The following is an 18,244-nucleotide window of genomic DNA, read 5'->3' as shown; positions in this document are numbered from 1 at the left end:
ACGTGTACAGGGCCTTTTTAGGGCCCTGCATGATAGGAAGTCCCTCTGGTGGCCGTCTGATAGGAATACCTCCAGTGGCCGTCACTCAATCAATGTAAACTCTGTATTTTCTCTGAAAATACAGTGTTTACATTAGATTGCCTGCAGGGAGCTATAGATCTCACCTGAACAACTACATTAAGCTGTAGTTGTTCAGGTGACTATAGTGTCCCTTTAAGCCATATATTAAATATAAATCACATCACATTTTTGACAGGCGAGGGACCGTATCTGTGAATATTACACTCCATGATGATGCACCCCAAGGATGCCACTTGTGCAGCTTTATGGTATTGCTGGCCCTGCTGCCAAGTGAGAGCCCCCTAATGAACATGGAAGTGGCAGTGATTCTAATATGGGCAGTACAGGAAACACAAAATTATACTAAAACTTCCTAGGTAATCCATTCCCATAAGTTAAAATTGTAAACGTAATTTGTTTTGTGTGTGCGCAAATGGAATAATTCATATTTGATAAACAATTCTTTCAAATGATCTAATCACGTTAAATTCCATAAACATCCAGCTTTAACACTAACAGGGTTAATTAGTAAAGTGAGAATTGTTGCTATTAAAAATGGGCCAAAATAGCTGAATTGAAGAGAAAAAAAAAAAATCCTCAAGTCAGCTATGCTTCCAGTTCTATTTTAGTGTAAAACTTTAAATTCACTTCGAATTCCCTAAAATTCCAACTTTAGTGACTATGAGTAAGAAAGCATTTTTCTGTCGGCAGAGATTCCTCTTTAAGGTCCTTAAAGGGATGGCGAAGCAGCGGGAATGAGGCTCTAGAGGGAGGGGGGATGGGTATTAACTAAACATGGCTGGTGTTTTGCAAATGAGGCCTTCTCCAGTTGCCTGAAAGTTTTTAGTAGCCGCCTGGTTAATAGTGGACCGGCCGGGCTAACCGATTTGCACGACTTGCTAACGTGAGAAGTGCCGGACACGGGAAAGCCGGAACCCGGGGTAAGAGAGCATGAATTTGTCCGGCCTTTCTGTGACAAAGGCAATCTTTAGGGAGCGGCGTAAATGGGAGATGCAGAAACACTGCATGTATCCGAGGGGTATGTGAAAGGGGCGAGAAATCACGCCGCGTTTGCTACGTGGTGACTGCAATGCATATCGGCTCTCGTTATGATTAAGGATGCCTAGAATGGGGGTGACGCTAACTGTTTAGGTGACAGCGGTGGGGGTAATGCGACCTTAATGACTGACCATTGATCGTGAAGCCCAAGAAATGGTCCATGCCAGTGAGGCCGTAAAGGTAGGACAGGGTTACATGGAATGAGGTGTAGCAAAGATTGCAGCTGGTTTTAGGGTGCTCTAAAAGGTCCGCAGGATACAATTGTACCATAGGGACTTGTATTAATATTTGCTCACTACGAACCGTTATGCTATGAACTTCTGCAGTGGTTATAGTAGTGTATCATATTAATCATCATGAGATCAAGTTGAAGAATACCAAGGGCACAGGATTGTTGAAATGATGGTACTGACTGAATTTAGGTGCCTTGAGGTCGTTTTGTTTTTTCTCCAGTATGAATAATGGCAACCTCTAGACTCTTCATATGTTGCTACATGATTTATTTGCCGTCTGAGGTTGAATGCTGTTATATTGGCATTAACTATTTAGAAGGAATGTTGTATGATTTTAGCCTGGGATAAGATTATCCCTTTGAATACAAAGGCTTTAACATTTTCCTCACTCTGAAGCCCTGACAGTCTTTAGCGTTTTAAGTTATCTTCTTTCTTAGTATCACATTACTGAAAACTGCTTTATTAGCATACTGAATCATGTATTTTTCTGTTAACAGATCAAAGATTAAATTGAAACATTTAAAAAAATAAAAATAAAAAAAAAAATACCCTAGATAGAAGTATGACATATACTTGTTTGTTTTGGGTGTATCTTGTCTGCATTAGATTTAAATCTTTTTTTTTTTTTTTTTTTTTTTTTAGCCAGTTACAGGAATTTGCTTAGTAAGGGGAGATGGGCTGTCCCCTCCAGGTGACTGCTTGGATGGTCATGCACACAGCACCACTTCTTTGAAGAATAGGTTATGTCACAATCCAGCCACTTACATGCACATTGGTTCATACAGTGTTCAAAATATAAACTCTCTCTGGTATCCCCTACTTCACACTCACAGCTCAAAAGCAATAAAAAACCACAGAGACTGTCAGTTTTCAAACACTTTTCGATTTAAGGTGTGTGTGTGTGTGTGTGTGTGTGTATAGTGTGTGTATTATATACATACACTGAATGATATTATATTAATAAATCGTTTGAAGGTGGCCATTATCCCTTTAACAGCATATCCTGCCTTCTCTCAACTCACACTGCATGCCACATGGACACTGGTGCTGCACTAACACACCAGGCAGAGGAACATGCAGACTGTCTGCTGTGGTAGTTTAGCCCAATTATGGCCAGGTTACGTGGGGGTATAGTAAGGGGTTCAGAAGAGAAACATATTATTAACCCTTTAACAACCTTGTGATTGTGTATATACAATGGTCTAGTAACCTATGGCATGTAGGTTGCTAGGATCATAGGCTGGTTTGAGAGATAAGTGGTATGATAGGTGTCCAAGTGGGGCCAGTAATCATGCTACATTTTGCTGCTTCCCTCCTCTGCTCCATGCACAATTATTCTTCAGATCTCTGCTAGTGCTGACCAAGTAATCAACACTAAAACAAGAGTTTATAGGCAATCTCTATAATACAACAAATGAGTGAGTGCTGCTGTATACAGTACGAGGATTCCCAAAACCCTGTGTGATAGTGAAACAAAGATAGGATATGGCGTATACTGCGCCCATAATCATACGTACATACGACTGCAGAAAGGGGGGGGGGGGGGCTGTTAAATACCTCAGGATAATAAAACAAGAAAAACAGTAATAGTGCAGTACAATTTTACAAAGTACGAGATATTAACTTGGTGACTGTAGGAGAACCACTCACATTTGATAGAGCTATATAAGAACTCTGATGTATTGCGTGTGGACGGTATGATCCCCATCTAAGGATATAGGATGATATGGATAGTACTGGTCCTCCAAATGCGAGTGCAGATATTAATGATAAATATAAAAGTAGAAGAGAAAAAACTCTTATAGTAATTACTGTAAACTGAAATTTAAAAAAAAAAAAGGTTATGTACTTACAAGGCCTGCTCTAGTTTTCACAGCATGGGTGGTATTATCCCCACCTAAGAATATTATGGTACCAGGTAGCAAACCGGCTATAAAGTAGGATACTGTGACAGGGACCAATCAAAATAGATGTTAAGATATATATATATATATACTCACCTTTTTCCCTTAGCTCCTTGCCTTATCGTGGTTTCTGTTTCAGTTCCCTTTAGCGCTTGTTGTATTCAGTTGTGTTCCTTTGTACTTGACCTTGGCTTTGTTTTCTGATTACATTATCCTTTTCTGTTCGCCGGCTTGCTGTTTACTGTGTACCAGACCCCGACTGGTCCTAGTTTACGCTGTCTCTTTGTGCCCTTGACCTCGGATCGCTCCTGACTCTGTACTTCTTCTATTACGTCGAGTCCGGCCACTCTAAGGTCTGGTAGACGTATCTCCCCTCTGTGTTGTCTTCTGTTTAGTTGAATCCTGCGTGTTGGGGTATATTTTCGTTACAGATACAAAAGTAAAAAGTATAAAAATTGACTATTATCAAAAAAAAAATTATATATATATATATATATTGGTGTGTGTACAAAAAATGTCCCACTGGACGCGTTTTGCCTTTCCAGAGGCTTTATCAAAATTGTTTTGTTTTTTTTTGACACTGACGGACCGCCTAGCACTCCGACCGAGTGCCTCTGCCAGTCGATGCTCCTAGTGCTCACCGAGGAATTCCAGCACTGCAGAACCCACTTCCAGCGATGCTGCTGCGCCAGGGTCTCGCCATCCTTCACCCACCCTGGACCCAAGACCAGGACCCAGCTTCCAGTGGGCAGACCTCTCCGACTCCCAGAGAGCGTACCAGGAACAGCTCTCAAAAGATCTTAGTTATTTATAATCCCTGGGGAGTATAGTGATATAGCAATCCCCAGGGTAGATGCAGCCTTTTCCCCCACACATAAGACGAGGCTAATAAAAACAATGTGACAATGAATGGCACTCCCACATACAGTACACAAACCTTCCTCTCTGCCTGTGATATAATTAAGGCAGATAATTAACTTAATTATCCCCAGGCAGAAAACACTTTTTTTTTTTTTTTTTTTTTTTTTTTTTATAAAGTCCAATAAGTACCCATAAACACAACATATCCCCTGATAGCCCCGATCTGGGTGAACAACATATCCAAAAATCACCCAGATCGGTTCAGGAATTTCCTGGAAGTCATAGTTTTGACCGACCGTGTACATGGTCCTATGCCCAAAACAGTTCCAGGGAATTAGGGCCAGCGGTCGGTCTCTCTTTATGGAGTACAAAAGTAATTGCAATACATGAATGGAGCCTTTTAAAGTGTATTGGGCAAGGTATATTGCAGGTATGGTTGTTTTTTTTTAGTAGTCACAAACCCTGGCCAAAATTGGCGTTATTTAGGTATTTATTTTTTATTTTTTGCATTTTTCACACAAACTGCCATTTCTTTTTTTTTTTTTTTTTTTTAATTCTTTATTTTTGGTGCAGGTTGCAAGCAGAATACACACTGTTGTAAAGTCGTTTGATACATGTGTTACATATGAATTCGGTACATAGTTTAGCAGTGTGTATATAAGCATTCATCGTGGTATGTTGCACATTTTATAGAGTATGGTGGTCTGTTGGGTTATATCGAGATGAGTTCTGTGTAAGTATGACCCCCCGCTATGTACACTGTCGAGTGGGATGTTTGCCAGTGAGGCGTGCGCGTATTGAGGTTCTATGTGGGTTTACAAGAGAGTTGATAGTCGGGTTCCCGGTGTAGCCGGTTTCTTGTGCTGGTTGCTATTGATCAGTCATCCTCTATGTATGACCTTCTAATCCCCGGTTAGTCCCCCTCTGGCGTGTGGGGTAGTAAAGGGGGGGGGGGGGGGGTCTTCCTGCTCTCCTGTGTTCCGAGGAGGGTGCGTCTGAGTCTGTGTCCGTGAGGTGCTGCATGTCCAGTGAATCTTGAGCTAGGTCCCGCTGTGGTTGTATGTCCAGGGCTGACAGGAGCGCGGGAGTGTCTGCCGGGTCTGTGGCCTTATAGTATTTTCCTCCCTTGGTGATCCATACAGTTTGCGGTGTCGCCCACCTGTACGTCAGGCCTGCCTTCTGCAAAGCTTGTGTGAGGGGTTGCATGGCTTTGCGCCACTGTAGTGTGGCTCTGCTGAGATCTTGAAAAAAGGATATTTTACAGTTCTCAAAGTCGTACGGCGACTTTCCTTTCATCGCGGCTAGCAGGGCTAATTTGTTGGACATCGTTTGGCACCTAAGGATGATGTCTCTCGGCGCGGTTGTGGGGGCTTTGGGGGATTTTGCTATTCGGTACGCCCCGTCAAAGGAGAAATATTTAGCCTCTCTGGCTGGGAGTAGTGATGCCACTAACCTTCTTATGAAATGCGGTAGCTCCTCCAGGGGTATGTTTTCTGCTATCCCCCTTAGCTTTATATTCTTCCTCCTGCTCCTGTCGTCGAGTATTAGCAGGTGTTTGTTCGTCTCTGCTTGCTGAGTCTGTATGTGTAGCACTCTGTCGCTCAACTCTTTCAGGCCTTTTTGCAGGGCTGTCACGTTGTGCTCAGTGGCTTGTGTGCGGCCCTGGATTGACTGTACCTCCATTTTGAGGGCCTCCAGGTCTGCCTCCCACATCCTCCTGAGGTTGTTTTGGAGACCGGTTAGCATTTCTTGTATCTCCCGTTTGATCGCCGGCGTGTCCGTGCTCTCTGGGCTAGGGGTACCCTTGTCCGTCATTGTAGGGCTTTTCTGTGTGGTCCCTCCGTCCGTACGGGTGAGGGTGTATATCCCCGGGTAGGTGAGGGCTCCCGTAGTAGCGGGGTTTTTACCGGCGCCGGTTGCTGCAGCATGTAGCCGATGTCGTGCTGTGGCTTGGCTGCGGGCGCAGTCTGTCTTTGGGATTTTCTCCCCATGCTGCCTGTTAGCAGGTTCAAGTAATCGGGATCGAGGTCGTCCCAGTCCAGAGGGCCTCCGAGGATTGCTGGAGTGTGCCGGATGGCGCGGTAGGCCTTAGTGCCTCGGGTCTGGATTTTTTTGCCCGGGGTATATAAAAAAGGCATCGGCGGGATCAGTGCAGCGTACTGTGGCAGTATATGTCACTATTTTGTCGAGTTTCCCCAGGATGCTGAAGATATTTGCTGGATTTTATAAATCAGCGCACGGAGCTCAGAAAATGGCGTCTAGTCGGTTGTGCTGTCAGGCTCCGCCCCCTCACAAACTGCCATTTCTCCAATGATATCAGCACAATACATTTTGTTGCTCTAGAACACTCATGTTTGTGTAGAGTATTGTCTCTCGAGTACAACAGTACCCCTCAAGTAAATGTTTTATGGTGATTTGGAAAGTTACAACATAAGATTTGCCAATTTCAGTTTTTTGTAAATTGCGATTTTTCCGGATTGGCTATATTGCCTTTGAGACAGTATGGCAGCCCAGAAATGAAAATTAACCCCACCATGACATACCATCAGGGTATTCAAAATGGGGTATGTCCAGTCTTCTGTAGTAGCCTCTTAGCCACAAACGCTTGACAAAGTCAATCTGAGATCACTTCCTCTACGTGCTGCAATGTATAAATTGAGGATTGACCTTCACCACCTTTTCATATTAGCAGATATCTGAAGTTTCACTGGGACTCCTGATAGGCCAGATCCTGTTTGGCTGTAGCAACCTTGAGTGTCGTGCGAAGACCCCTGGAGTGCCGTGCAAGTCAACCATCTTATCACGGCATATTTTCGTTACATCGACGATTTGTTGATCTTTTGGAAAGGCACAGAATTGGAAGCACAGCAAATGGTTCAACACTTGAATGAACTTAATACTCCGGTCAGATCCACATCCAATATTAGCATGATTCAATATTTAGATCTGGAGAAATCTATTAAAGAACAAGGCGTGACTTATTGTTTGTACAAAAAAAGATACCGACCGGAATACATTATTGCATAATAAAAGTGCACATCCAAGAATGCGGAAAAAATCCCTTCCCAAGGCACAATTTTTAAGAGTCGTACGTAATAATTCAGACGAACGTAAGATGGAAGAACAGTTGGAAGAGATGAATAAGACATTTCTTGAAAGAGGTTACCATCGACAGGAGTTGTTAAAGGCACAACAAGATGCACAAAATACCAGTGCCACCATACAGATCAGAAAGTCACCAGCTATGGTGTTTCCAATGGCCTATAATGATGCTTCACCTAAAATAGCCAAAATCATTAAACAAAATTGGAAAATGGTTGCAAGTGACGACACCTTGCCCAAGGTGTTCAAAGAAAACCCTTTAATTTGTTTTAAGAGAAACAAAACATTAAGACATTTGGGTACACACAGACCCTATTAAAAGCTACAGCCAAGAAGCAGAAATCCAGCATCGTGGCAGTGTCTGTTTAGGGTGCGTTACATGTAGCCACATGACCCAAGCAAAATCTTTCCAACACCCAGACAACAGAAGAGTGTTTAAAATACAACACACAATTACGTGTAAAACACCTCTTGTGGTCTACAAATTAACATGTCCATGCGGGCTAGCGTATATCAGTAAAACCGAAACCCCATTATGCGAAAGAATACGTGGATACAGATCGGCAATACGTGTTGCATACAGAGATGGACATTCAGAACAACCTGTGGCACAACATTTTTTGAGGATGAAACATCCACTTTCTTATTTAAAATTTATTGCAATAAATCACATCCCTATACCCAGGCGAGGGGGGGACCGTGGCAAAATTCTCCTTAATAGAGAGACACAGTGGATCTTCCAACTTAATACGATTGCTCCTAAAGGATTTAATGAAATGATTTCTTACCATTCGTTTCTCCAAATATTGAACCCCTCATGCAATAGGAATAATGTTTTTAAAGTTTGTAATATTTTTATTTTTTTAGATGGACATTTGGTACACTAATTGAATATCGTTATTCTTAACATATATATAAGTAGATGGTTATTGTAAATATTGTCTTATTATTGAAGCGTAAATTTCAGGTTAAAGGGACTCTATAGTCACCATATAAAAGCAAGAAAGACAGGTCCCCCAGCCTTCCTTCTTGCTTTTATATGAACTTTCATTCATTAAAAAAAAAAAAATCTGTGTTTTTATATTAAAAACTTACCTCCGTTCCAGCGCCGAGCTCCCCGCTAGGCCGTGCCCCCTTTTTCGTCAAAATGACGAAATCGCGGGGCCCAATGGGACGGCTTCGCGCTGGACCAATCGCGTTCTTCATAGAGCGGCATTGAATGCTGCCCTATGAAGAACCTGAGCGCTTTACCGCGCATGTGCGCGGAATGCGCGTTCGCGAGCTGAGCTGTCTGACTGACAGCTCAGCTCGCTTTCTAAAATTATCAATAATAATTTAGGGCCCCCACCCGCCCTGTGCGGCGGGTGGGGGCCCTAAAATTATCAATGAGGGGGGGGGACCTACTGTCCCCCCCCCCCCGGCCCCCACCCCTGTGCGGCGGGTGGGGGCCCTAAAATTATCAATGAGGGGGGGGGACCTACTGTCCCCCCCCGGCCCCCACCCCTGTGCGGCGGGTGGGGGCCCTAAAATTATCAATGAGGGGGGGGGACCTACTGTCCCCCCCCGGCCCCCACCCCTGTGCGGCGGGTGGGGGCCCTAAAATTATCAATGAGGGGGGGGGACCTACTGTCCCCCCCCGGCCCCCACCCCTGTGCGGCGGGTGGGGGCCCTAAAATTATCAATGAGGGGGGGACCTACTGCCCCCCCCCGGCCCCCACCCCTGAGCGGCGGGTGGGGGCCCTAAAATGATCAGTAAGGGGGGACGACCTACTGTCCCCCCCCGGCCCCCACCCCTGTGCGGCGGGTGGGGGCCCTAAAATGATCAATAAGGGGGGGGACCTACTGCCCCCCCCCGGCCCCCACCCCTGAGCGGCGGGTGGGGGCCCTAAAATGATCAGTAAGGGGGGGGACCTACTGTCCCCCCCCGGCCCCCACCCCTGTGCGGCGGGTGGGGGCCCTAAAATGATCAATAAGGGGGGGGACCTACTGTCCCCACCCCTGAGCGGCGGGTGGGGGCCCTAAAATGATCAATAAGGGGGGGGACCTACTGTCCCCCCCCCCGGCCCCCACCCCTGAGCGGCGGGTGGGGGCCCTAAAATTATCAATAAGGGGGGGACCTATTGTCCCCCCCCGGCCCCCACCCCTGAGCGGTGGGTGGGGCCCCTAAAATGACAAAGAGCACTCTGATTGGCTTAAACCCACCAATCAGAGTGTTCTTAGCCTAATTGCAGGGCGGGGCAAGGCTTTATAAGCCTTCCCCCGCCCTGCGGAGCTCAGTCTGCGCGGAGCCCTCCATGGGTGAAGATGGATTATTTTTTTTGCGCTCGGGTTTTTTTTTTTATTGCGTCGGTTATTATGGATTTTTATTTGGCCTTTTTTGGGGCTGAAGAAAGAAAACATCGAATGGTAAGTTGTTTTTATCTTATTTTTTTTTTCTTTACAGGTTTTTAGTTAAAGGGTCCCCCCTCATTATTTTTAGGGTGAGGGGGGTAGGTAGGGAGATAAGTTTTTTTTTTTTTTGGGGGGGGGGGGGGGGGGGGGGGGGGGGGGGAGAGGGTTAACTAGGGTCCCCACCCCCTATTGATAATTTTAGGGCCCCCCCCTTATTGTGAATTTTAGGGCCCCCACCCGCCGCACAGGGGTGGGGGCCGGGGGGGGGACAGTAGGTCCCCCCCCTATTGTGAATTTTATGGCCCCCACCCACCGCTCAGGGGCCGGGGGGGGGCAGTAGGTCCCCCCCCTTATTGTGAATTTTAGGGCCCCCACCTGCCGCACAGGGGTGGGGGCCGGGGGGGGGACAGTAGGTCCCCCCCCTCATTGATAATTGTAGGGCCCCCACCCGCCGCTCAGGGGTGGGGGCCGGGGGGGGACAGTAGGTCCCCCCCCTATTGTGAATTTTAGGGCCCCCACCCACCGCTCAGGGGTGGGGGCCGGGGGGGGGGGGCAGTAGGCCCCCCCCCCTTATTGTGAATTTTAGGGCCCCCACCCGCCGCACAGGGGTGGGGGCCGGGGGGGGGGCAGTATGTCCCCCCCTTATTTTTTATTTTAAGGCCCCCACCCACCGCACAGGGGTGGGGGCCGGGGGGGGACAATAGGTCCCCCCTTATTGATAATTTTAGTGCCCCCACCCGCCGCACAGGGGTGGGGGCCGGGGGGGCAGTATGTGCCACCCTTATTTTTAGGGCCCCCACTCACCGCTCAGGGGTGGGGGCCGGGGGGGGGGGAGGAGAGTAGGTCCGTCCCCCCCCCCCCCCTTCAACCACTATTGTGGCCAGACAGCATCCCTGTGGGTTCGGGCTTCAGCTGTCAGCTGAAGCCACGCCCACAGCAGTGCTGACAGGCTGTCAGCACACAAAGCGCGTTCACAGTGCTTTGTGTGCTGATAGCCCGTCTGATGCATTCACCCAGAATGCATCGGACGAGAGGCCTTTTTAGGGCCTCTGAACTCGGAAGTCCCTCTGGTGGCCGTCTGATTGACTGCAACAAGAGGTGTTCCAAGCTTCCAATGTAAACACTGCATTTTCTCAGAAAATACAGTGCTTACAAGAAAAAGGCTCCGGGTAGCTGTAGCACTCACCTAAACAACCTCATTAAGCTGAAGTTGTTCAGGTGACTATAGTGTCCCTTTAATTTAGCACTTTACAGTATGGTATTTTCACTTTAACACACTGCATGAATCAATGGCACTTTAATAATAGTAGACATACACTCCAGTATAATTTTTTTACTGGACCTCTTTACAGCACTTTACAACATTTATGATGGCACTATATCTATTTTACACTTTATCTTCCATTCAATATTCTTTTCTGGATGTGTTTTTTAGATTAGGTAAGTGGGGCTTGTATTTTATAATGCTTGCTTGTTTCACAGCCGGGTTGCTATGGCAACCGGATATACACATGTTTCACCTACTAGTCACTGCCTTATTTAAATCCCATGTGATTTTTCGTTGCCGCGGTAACGCGTGACATCATCACGGTACATGGGGGAGTGGCCTCGTCCGCGCATGCGCACGGAACGATGGGGGACGCCAGGGGCACCACTCACACTATTCTAAGCACAGGGGTAAGTAATTTCTTTCTAATTCCACCTACATTTTTGGCGGCGCTAACCCCTTCTATACCTGTGGTGCCATTACAAGTGGGTTATCTACATTTGAAAACGGTATGCCATGATGGGGTAATTTCACATTCCTATGCTACCATATGGTCTCAAAAGGCAACACAGACCCAGCAAACCAATCTGGCAAACTGAATCGGGCAGGCTCTATATTGACCCTGTAACTTTCCAAAACACCATAAAACCTGTACATGGGGGGGCGGGGGTATTGTTATACTCTGGAGACTACGCTGAGCACATATGAGTTTTTTGTTAAATTTGTAAAACTTATCACAACGATGAAAGCACCAGTGAAAGTGCAGTTTTTGTGTAAATTTTTTTAAAATTTTTTTCAAAAAACAAATATGAACGCTTACTTTGACAAGCGTTTGTGGCTACTACAAAAGACTGGAAATACCTTATTTTGAATACCGTTGGTTGTCTACTTTTACAAATGATATGCCATGATGGTGTTAATTTTCATTCCTGGGCTGCTCAAAGGCAACATGGGGGCCCAGCAAAGCAATCTGCAAATTTCAATGCCTGAAGTACAATATGAGCGAAAAACAAAAAAAGACTACCCAAACGTTTGAGACTGGTGATAAAACTAGTGTTAATATACCACCATTTTAAAATATCCCTAGGGTGTCTACTTTTCAAAAATATATGGTTTAATGGGGGTAAATTTCATTGGCTGGCTTAAATGTCCCAAATAGGACATGAGGGCCTGATGACCATTTGTGAAATTTCCAAGTTGGGAAAACTGGAATGCGCACCCTCCAAATAATGTATTTTAGCCCCCAGAGAACCCGCCACACCTATACATGGGTGGTATCACTGTACTCAGGAGATGTTGCTCAACACATATTGCAGTGTTCTTTGGCAGTAACCCTTAAAGTTCTCCGTACATATATTCTTAAATTGCTATGTGTATCAAAAAAATCACCAATTTTGTTTTTTAAATTTGGCATAGATTGGTGGTAAAATGGTTGCATAAAACACAAGTTTAATACCTTAGCTTGTCTTCTTTTAAAAAATATATACATGTGAAGGGTTATTCAGGGATTCATGACAGATATCAGTGTTACAATGTAACGTGGTAATTTTGAAAAAAAATTATTTGGAAATAGCAAAGTGCCACTTGTACTTATAGCCCTATAACTTCCCCAAAAAGCTAAGAACATGTAAACATTGAGCATTTCTAAACTCAGGACAAAATTTAGAAACTATTTAGCATGGGTGTTTTTTGGCATTAGTAGATGCGTAACAGATTTTGATGGTCAAACCTAGGAAAAAGTGTGTGGTGTGTTTTTGTTTTTTTTTTAAATCCTATTTTATAAAAAAAATTATAGTAAATTATATGATGAAAATAGTGGTATCTTTAGAAAGACCATTTAATGGCAAGAAAAACGGTATATAATGTGTGCGTACAGTAAATGAGTAAGATAAAAATTACAGCTAAACACAAACACCAAAGAAATGTAAAAATATTCCTGGTCCTTAACGGTAATTGTAGCGGAATTAACCTGTGGACATTACCCTTTATTCCCTCTATGGGTTGTCCGTATACTTCCCCCTGTTATTTTTTTTTAACATCCCCCTGTATGTTTTTACTCAGATTTATTGTGTGGGACAGATCACCTTGTCCCTAGATTATCCTGCTATTTGCCCTGGTCGCATGGTTGTTCGGTAAATGGCACTCATATTAACAGTATTCTTTTTGACAACCGAACGCCAGATCACCCATATGTGGAGTGTGCCGCTTGTTAACCCCAGTACCCTCCCTTCACACCTCCACAAACCGCAATAACACTTGCATTCTAAGCGGTCGGTTGGGTAGCCGCTGTTCGTATGTGCGAACACGTGGCGGCGGCCATCCTTAACCACAAACTAAGACCGCAGTGTTTGGTCATCGAGTGTATGGAACTAAAATCAGACACTCGATGGCGCGAACACCGCTGGGACTTTAACCTCTGGTTATGTTCGTAGGAATTCATATGAACAGAGTGGCGTTCGGGGGAAGCAGACTCCAGAACAAGATACATGGGATGAGCTTATGCACGAACAGTTTATTAGTTTTCGTATGTTTTGTGCTCCCCAAGAAGACCGACCGCACAGTCTGATTTCATGGAACTTTTTTGGGCAGGCTCCTCATGTGAAGTCGGTCTAATTATATTATTAATATTGGCTTCCAATAGTTCCAGATGCATCTCTCCTGAATCTAAGATGCTATTAAAGAGGTTTTAAAGATTTTGGATTAATTCCTTTGCACATTTAAAATAATAGTTGGGGAACCTATCTGGGCCCGGCGCTTTATGTTTTGGGGTTGTTTTTATGGCCTCCTATACCTCCTCTGCTGTAAATGGTTTCTCAAATTACTCTGCCTTATCCTGATTAACACATAGTAATACTACCGCTTAACATTTAAAGTAGGTGCACTGAATGCCCACTATTACTTCACAGGCCCCATCCTGGTAGGATGAAGCCTTTTCTAGCGATTATGCAGCTGCTAGTCTTTAATATTTAGCAGATATGCTCCCACATGCCGGATGGCAGGTGCTGGATTATGGGGTATGTAATCTCCATTATAGGAAATTGGGGTTTTATTGACCCTCTTTGGATTTTTGTATGTATTATTAATTCCAGTAATCCTGCACTCCAAATTCATGGATAAATAACCCGGTCCTTGTCTAGCTATACACTTTGCAACACTGACCCAGTAAAATAGTGGCCATATTGGTGCCTGCCACAAGAAGTGTCACTAGGCAGCACTGTGTTTTCTCTGAAAAGGCAGTGTTTGTTTACATTAAAAAGTCTGCAGGGACTTACTATACATACCAGAACAACTACATTAGGCTAGCGAATATAGTACCCCTTTAAATCAATAATTGGATTGACTCTGGATTTACCCAAAGTAGAAATATACTTCCTGTCTGCATCTGGCAGAACTAATCCTTTTTAAATTGGAACCCTGTATTGTATTGCACTGTGCAACTGAGGTGCCTATGAGATCTCTAGATACATGCAGTTATAAGACACTCCGAGGTCTCCTAGGATTCCCTTTTTAAATAGGACCCTGGTTTAACCCCAGTGTGGAACATTTCTTTTCTCAAACATGGCTTTTTTTTTTTTTTACTCTGTGGCAGCTGAAATCACAGACTACCTGAGAGGACCCACTCCCATGTTCAGTTACTGAATAAAGACAGTATCTGTCTTTATAAGCACAAGGCCAAGGTGACCCTCCTGTGGTTACAGCAGAAAAAGGTCAAGGTTCTGGAGTGGCCATGAGTCTCATGGCCTTATTAATATCATCGAGCCACTCTGGGTAGATCTCAAACGGGCAGTTAATGCAAGACGACCAAAGACTTCACAAGACCTGGAGGCATTTTGCAAAGACGAATGGGCAGCTATACTACCTGCAAGAAGTAGGGGCTTCATAGACCACTATTACAAAAGACTGTAAGCTGTCATTGATGTTAACGGGGGCAATAAACAGTATAAAGAACTAAGGGTATGCAGACTTTTAAACAGGGGTAATTTATAAAAAAAAAAAATCTTATAATTATGCCATTCTGTTATAACTTACAGTTGAATATGAATCCCATAAGAAATAAAAGAAATGTGTTTTGCCTGCTCACTCATGTTTTCTTTATAAATGGTACATATATTACCATATCTCCAAGGGCATGCAAACTTTTGCACACAAATGTACACCCACAAACAATCTATAGAACACAACTCTGCAGTTGCAAATACAAATAAATTCACTTCATGTTGCAAACAAATCATGAATCAAAAGCAAAGTGTTGTTTGGATACATTTGTGGTGGTGACTAATATTAACCCCTTAAGGACGGAGGGTGTGCTATGCCGTCTTTGGGGACCCGGCTTTAAATGCCGGCAGGCGGCATAGCACGTCTCCGCCATCCTATTCACTTACCTACTCACCGGCGATCGTGGTGGGGGGGACTCACCTGGCATCCCAGGGAGTCACTCTGCTGCTTTTCCAGCCCTCATGGGTCATGTGATCATGAGGACCTCACGATCACATGGATGGCATAGCAGGCCACAGCAGCGGGAGTGCCTGGAATGACAGGTACTCCCCGCTGCCTGGAAAAAAAAAGTTTAAAATAAAAATATATTGGTGCACTCCACGAGCTCCGGCAGAACAGGCACAAAAACGACCATTAAAACGGACAAAAATGCCACTAACCTCCTGCAAGGGGGCCCATCGGTCGGGGAAGACCATACCGAACCGACTGATACCAGACCCGATGCCCGGAACCACCGGTCACAGCAAAAGAAGCGTGGGGCCTACCGCGGGAGGCAGCAGGGAAAGACGGCCGTCCTCCAGTAAGCTGCACATAGCCACCTGCGAGCATGGAACACTCCCTCCCCCCCCCTATGGACCGGTGGGGGACATCCCGGTCCCCGCCAACAGTGGAGCCCTACGCCCGACACCACCCGACTATACCTGCGACCAACCCAAGCAAGGCGGGCGGTGGGGCCTCCAAAATGGCGGAAGCATATGGAGCAGCACCACAAGACTCCTACAAGCCTGCTAGGCAAACGACCCCAGTTGCACAATCAGCAGAGGCACGAGCCTGCAGGGGCTCATCCACAACGACCGCCCAGCAAGAACCACAGAGAGGGAAAAATGGCACCCATCTCCAATCACACTCCCTGGAAGCCCTAGACCTACTCTGCTCGAGTTTCCACACGGCACTGTGTGACAGGGGAATGTCCTACCTCCAAGCAGCCCAAACGGTGGCATCATGGCTACGACCGGTGACTCGCCGACGGCTTTACGGATCCCCACTGCAGACCTTCAGGGCGGTAAATCGTAAACACATGAATAGACAACCGCAAAGGCGGGAAACTTTGCGGGGCCCGTCAACGTGTACAACCTGCTCCACACACAGCGGTCTCGACAGCATCCGACCAGCACAGTGTAACTCTGCAGTGGAGAAATGGAGGTGCCACAACACGGAGATCTACCCCTTTGCCCAGTGCTGGAGCTAGACCCCAGCCACGGTACGCCATGGCAGAGGCGCGACTCACAGCCTGGACGGAGAGCTGGAGGGGGAGCCTGGAGAAGCCTGGGCCAAATGACCGAGAGGCCAGGACCCGAGAGCCCCCCATCGGAGTAAGCAGGGGTAACAGGAACTATCCCTCTATGGGCATCGGCTGAAGGACTGATGAACTATACTTGCTGTGCCGCAGAGCCCACAGAGCAAGTAGCTTAATGTGTCATCCATTTTATGTTCATGGTTCCTAAATTGTTGTTCCCACATTGTTGCCTCACTGTTCTTTAGTACACACTGTAGCTCTGCCTAGCTTGCCCACTGACAGTAACCATTGACTAACTTCTCTTTCATACTAATGTTGAAGCCGGCAAAGACAGCCTATTACCCATACACTTGTATGTTTACCTACTGTAACCGAGACGCATCCCTCTAATTTTACTTAAGAGGCTGACGTCAAGCCTGTACTAACTCACCTAAAAGTCACCCTCACCTATATGCCCGCTAGTTTGCTAAATAACATACTCAAGTAGGTCTACCGCTGAAAATGCTCTACACACACTATAGTCACGTTGGAAAACATGCAGCCATCCTACTTACCCTTTAAAATTACGTGCAACTGCGACACATAGTCTATAGGCAAGTACCTGAATATGTTGTACAATATCACTTCTACGCTTAACTTATAAGCACCTATTAGTTCCTGACAAGCATAGTAACGTCATAACTAGATAATAAAACGCTATAGCATCTTGTAGCAAGATTACCTAAGCACCCAAAGCAACGAACGCATGTAATGTTCAACATCTACCATTTTCATATATAAAAATGTGCTGGACTTAACATGTATCCTTATGTTCAACTGTTGATTATCAGCTGGAGGATTGCCTTTGGGGTACCTCTCATGCATCTGTTCAAAGCTTATGCACTACAAAAATAAAGAATAAAAAAAAAAAAAAATACAAATATATTTACTTAGAGTGTGTGTGTGTGTGTGTGTGTGTGTGTGTGTGTGTGTGTGTGTGTGTGTGTGTGTGTGTATATATATATATATATATATATATATACACACACACACTAAGTGTATTTTAATCATTTTTTTTCAAAATACACGTAGAATATTGATTAGATATAAATGTGTGTGTATATATGTAAATACGTTAAATTATAAAAAATGTGTAATTTCGTTCGAACTGTATTTTGATATTAATATATTGATTTCAAAATACACATAAAACAAAATAATATATCTATATACATATATATCACCATATATAAATAAAAAAGATATTAAAAATTACAATTTGTGGGACCTGCCTGACAACCCAGGCAGAAAGTCCAGGGAATTTGCTAGCACTATATTTAACCCTGTAACTTTCCAAGACACCATAAAACCTGTACATGGGGGGTACTGTTTTACTCGGAAGACTTCACACACAAATATTAGTGTTTCAAAACAGTAAAATGTATTCCAACGATGATATCGTCAGTGAAAGTGAATTTGTTTTGCTTATTTCACACACAAATGGCATTTTCACTGACGATATAATTGATGATACGTTTTACTGTTTTGAAACACTAATATTTGTGTTCAGCGACGTCTCCAGAGTATAACAGTACCCATCATGTACAGGTTTTATGGTGTTTTTCAAAAGTTACAGAGTCAAATATAAGGCTTGAGTTTGTTTTTTCACATTGAAATTCACCAGACTGGTTACGTTGCCTATGAGACCTTATGGTAGCCCAGGAATGAAAATTACCCCTATGATTGCATACCGTTTGCAATAGTAAACAACCCAAGGTATTGCAAATAGGGTATGTCCAGTCTTTTTAAGAAGCCACTTAGTCACAAACACTGGCCAAAATTGTCATTCAAATAGTTTTTTTGCATTTTTTACACA

General features: G+C 44.7%; 1 protein-coding gene across 2 annotated transcripts in view; it reads left to right on the top strand.

Moving 5' to 3' along the window:
* The first annotated feature begins 857 nt into the window (after positions 1–857).
* Positions 858–18,244, top strand: part of LOC134577795 (zinc finger protein 253-like) — an 82,323-nt gene continuing 64,936 nt past the window's right edge. For both annotated transcript variants that reach the window (XR_010086058.1, XM_063436692.1), the window contains exon 1: positions 858–1,001. The gene's annotated coding sequence lies outside the window, so the exon portion shown is untranslated. The remainder of the gene's footprint in view (positions 1,002–18,244) is intronic.

Source organism: Pelobates fuscus, chromosome 11, assembly GCF_036172605.1.
Source record: "Pelobates fuscus isolate aPelFus1 chromosome 11, aPelFus1.pri, whole genome shotgun sequence".
NCBI lineage: Eukaryota > Metazoa > Chordata > Amphibia > Anura > Pelobatidae > Pelobates > Pelobates fuscus.
Note: the sequence above shows the minus strand (reverse complement) of the source record. Positions and strands in the feature narration are given on the sequence as shown.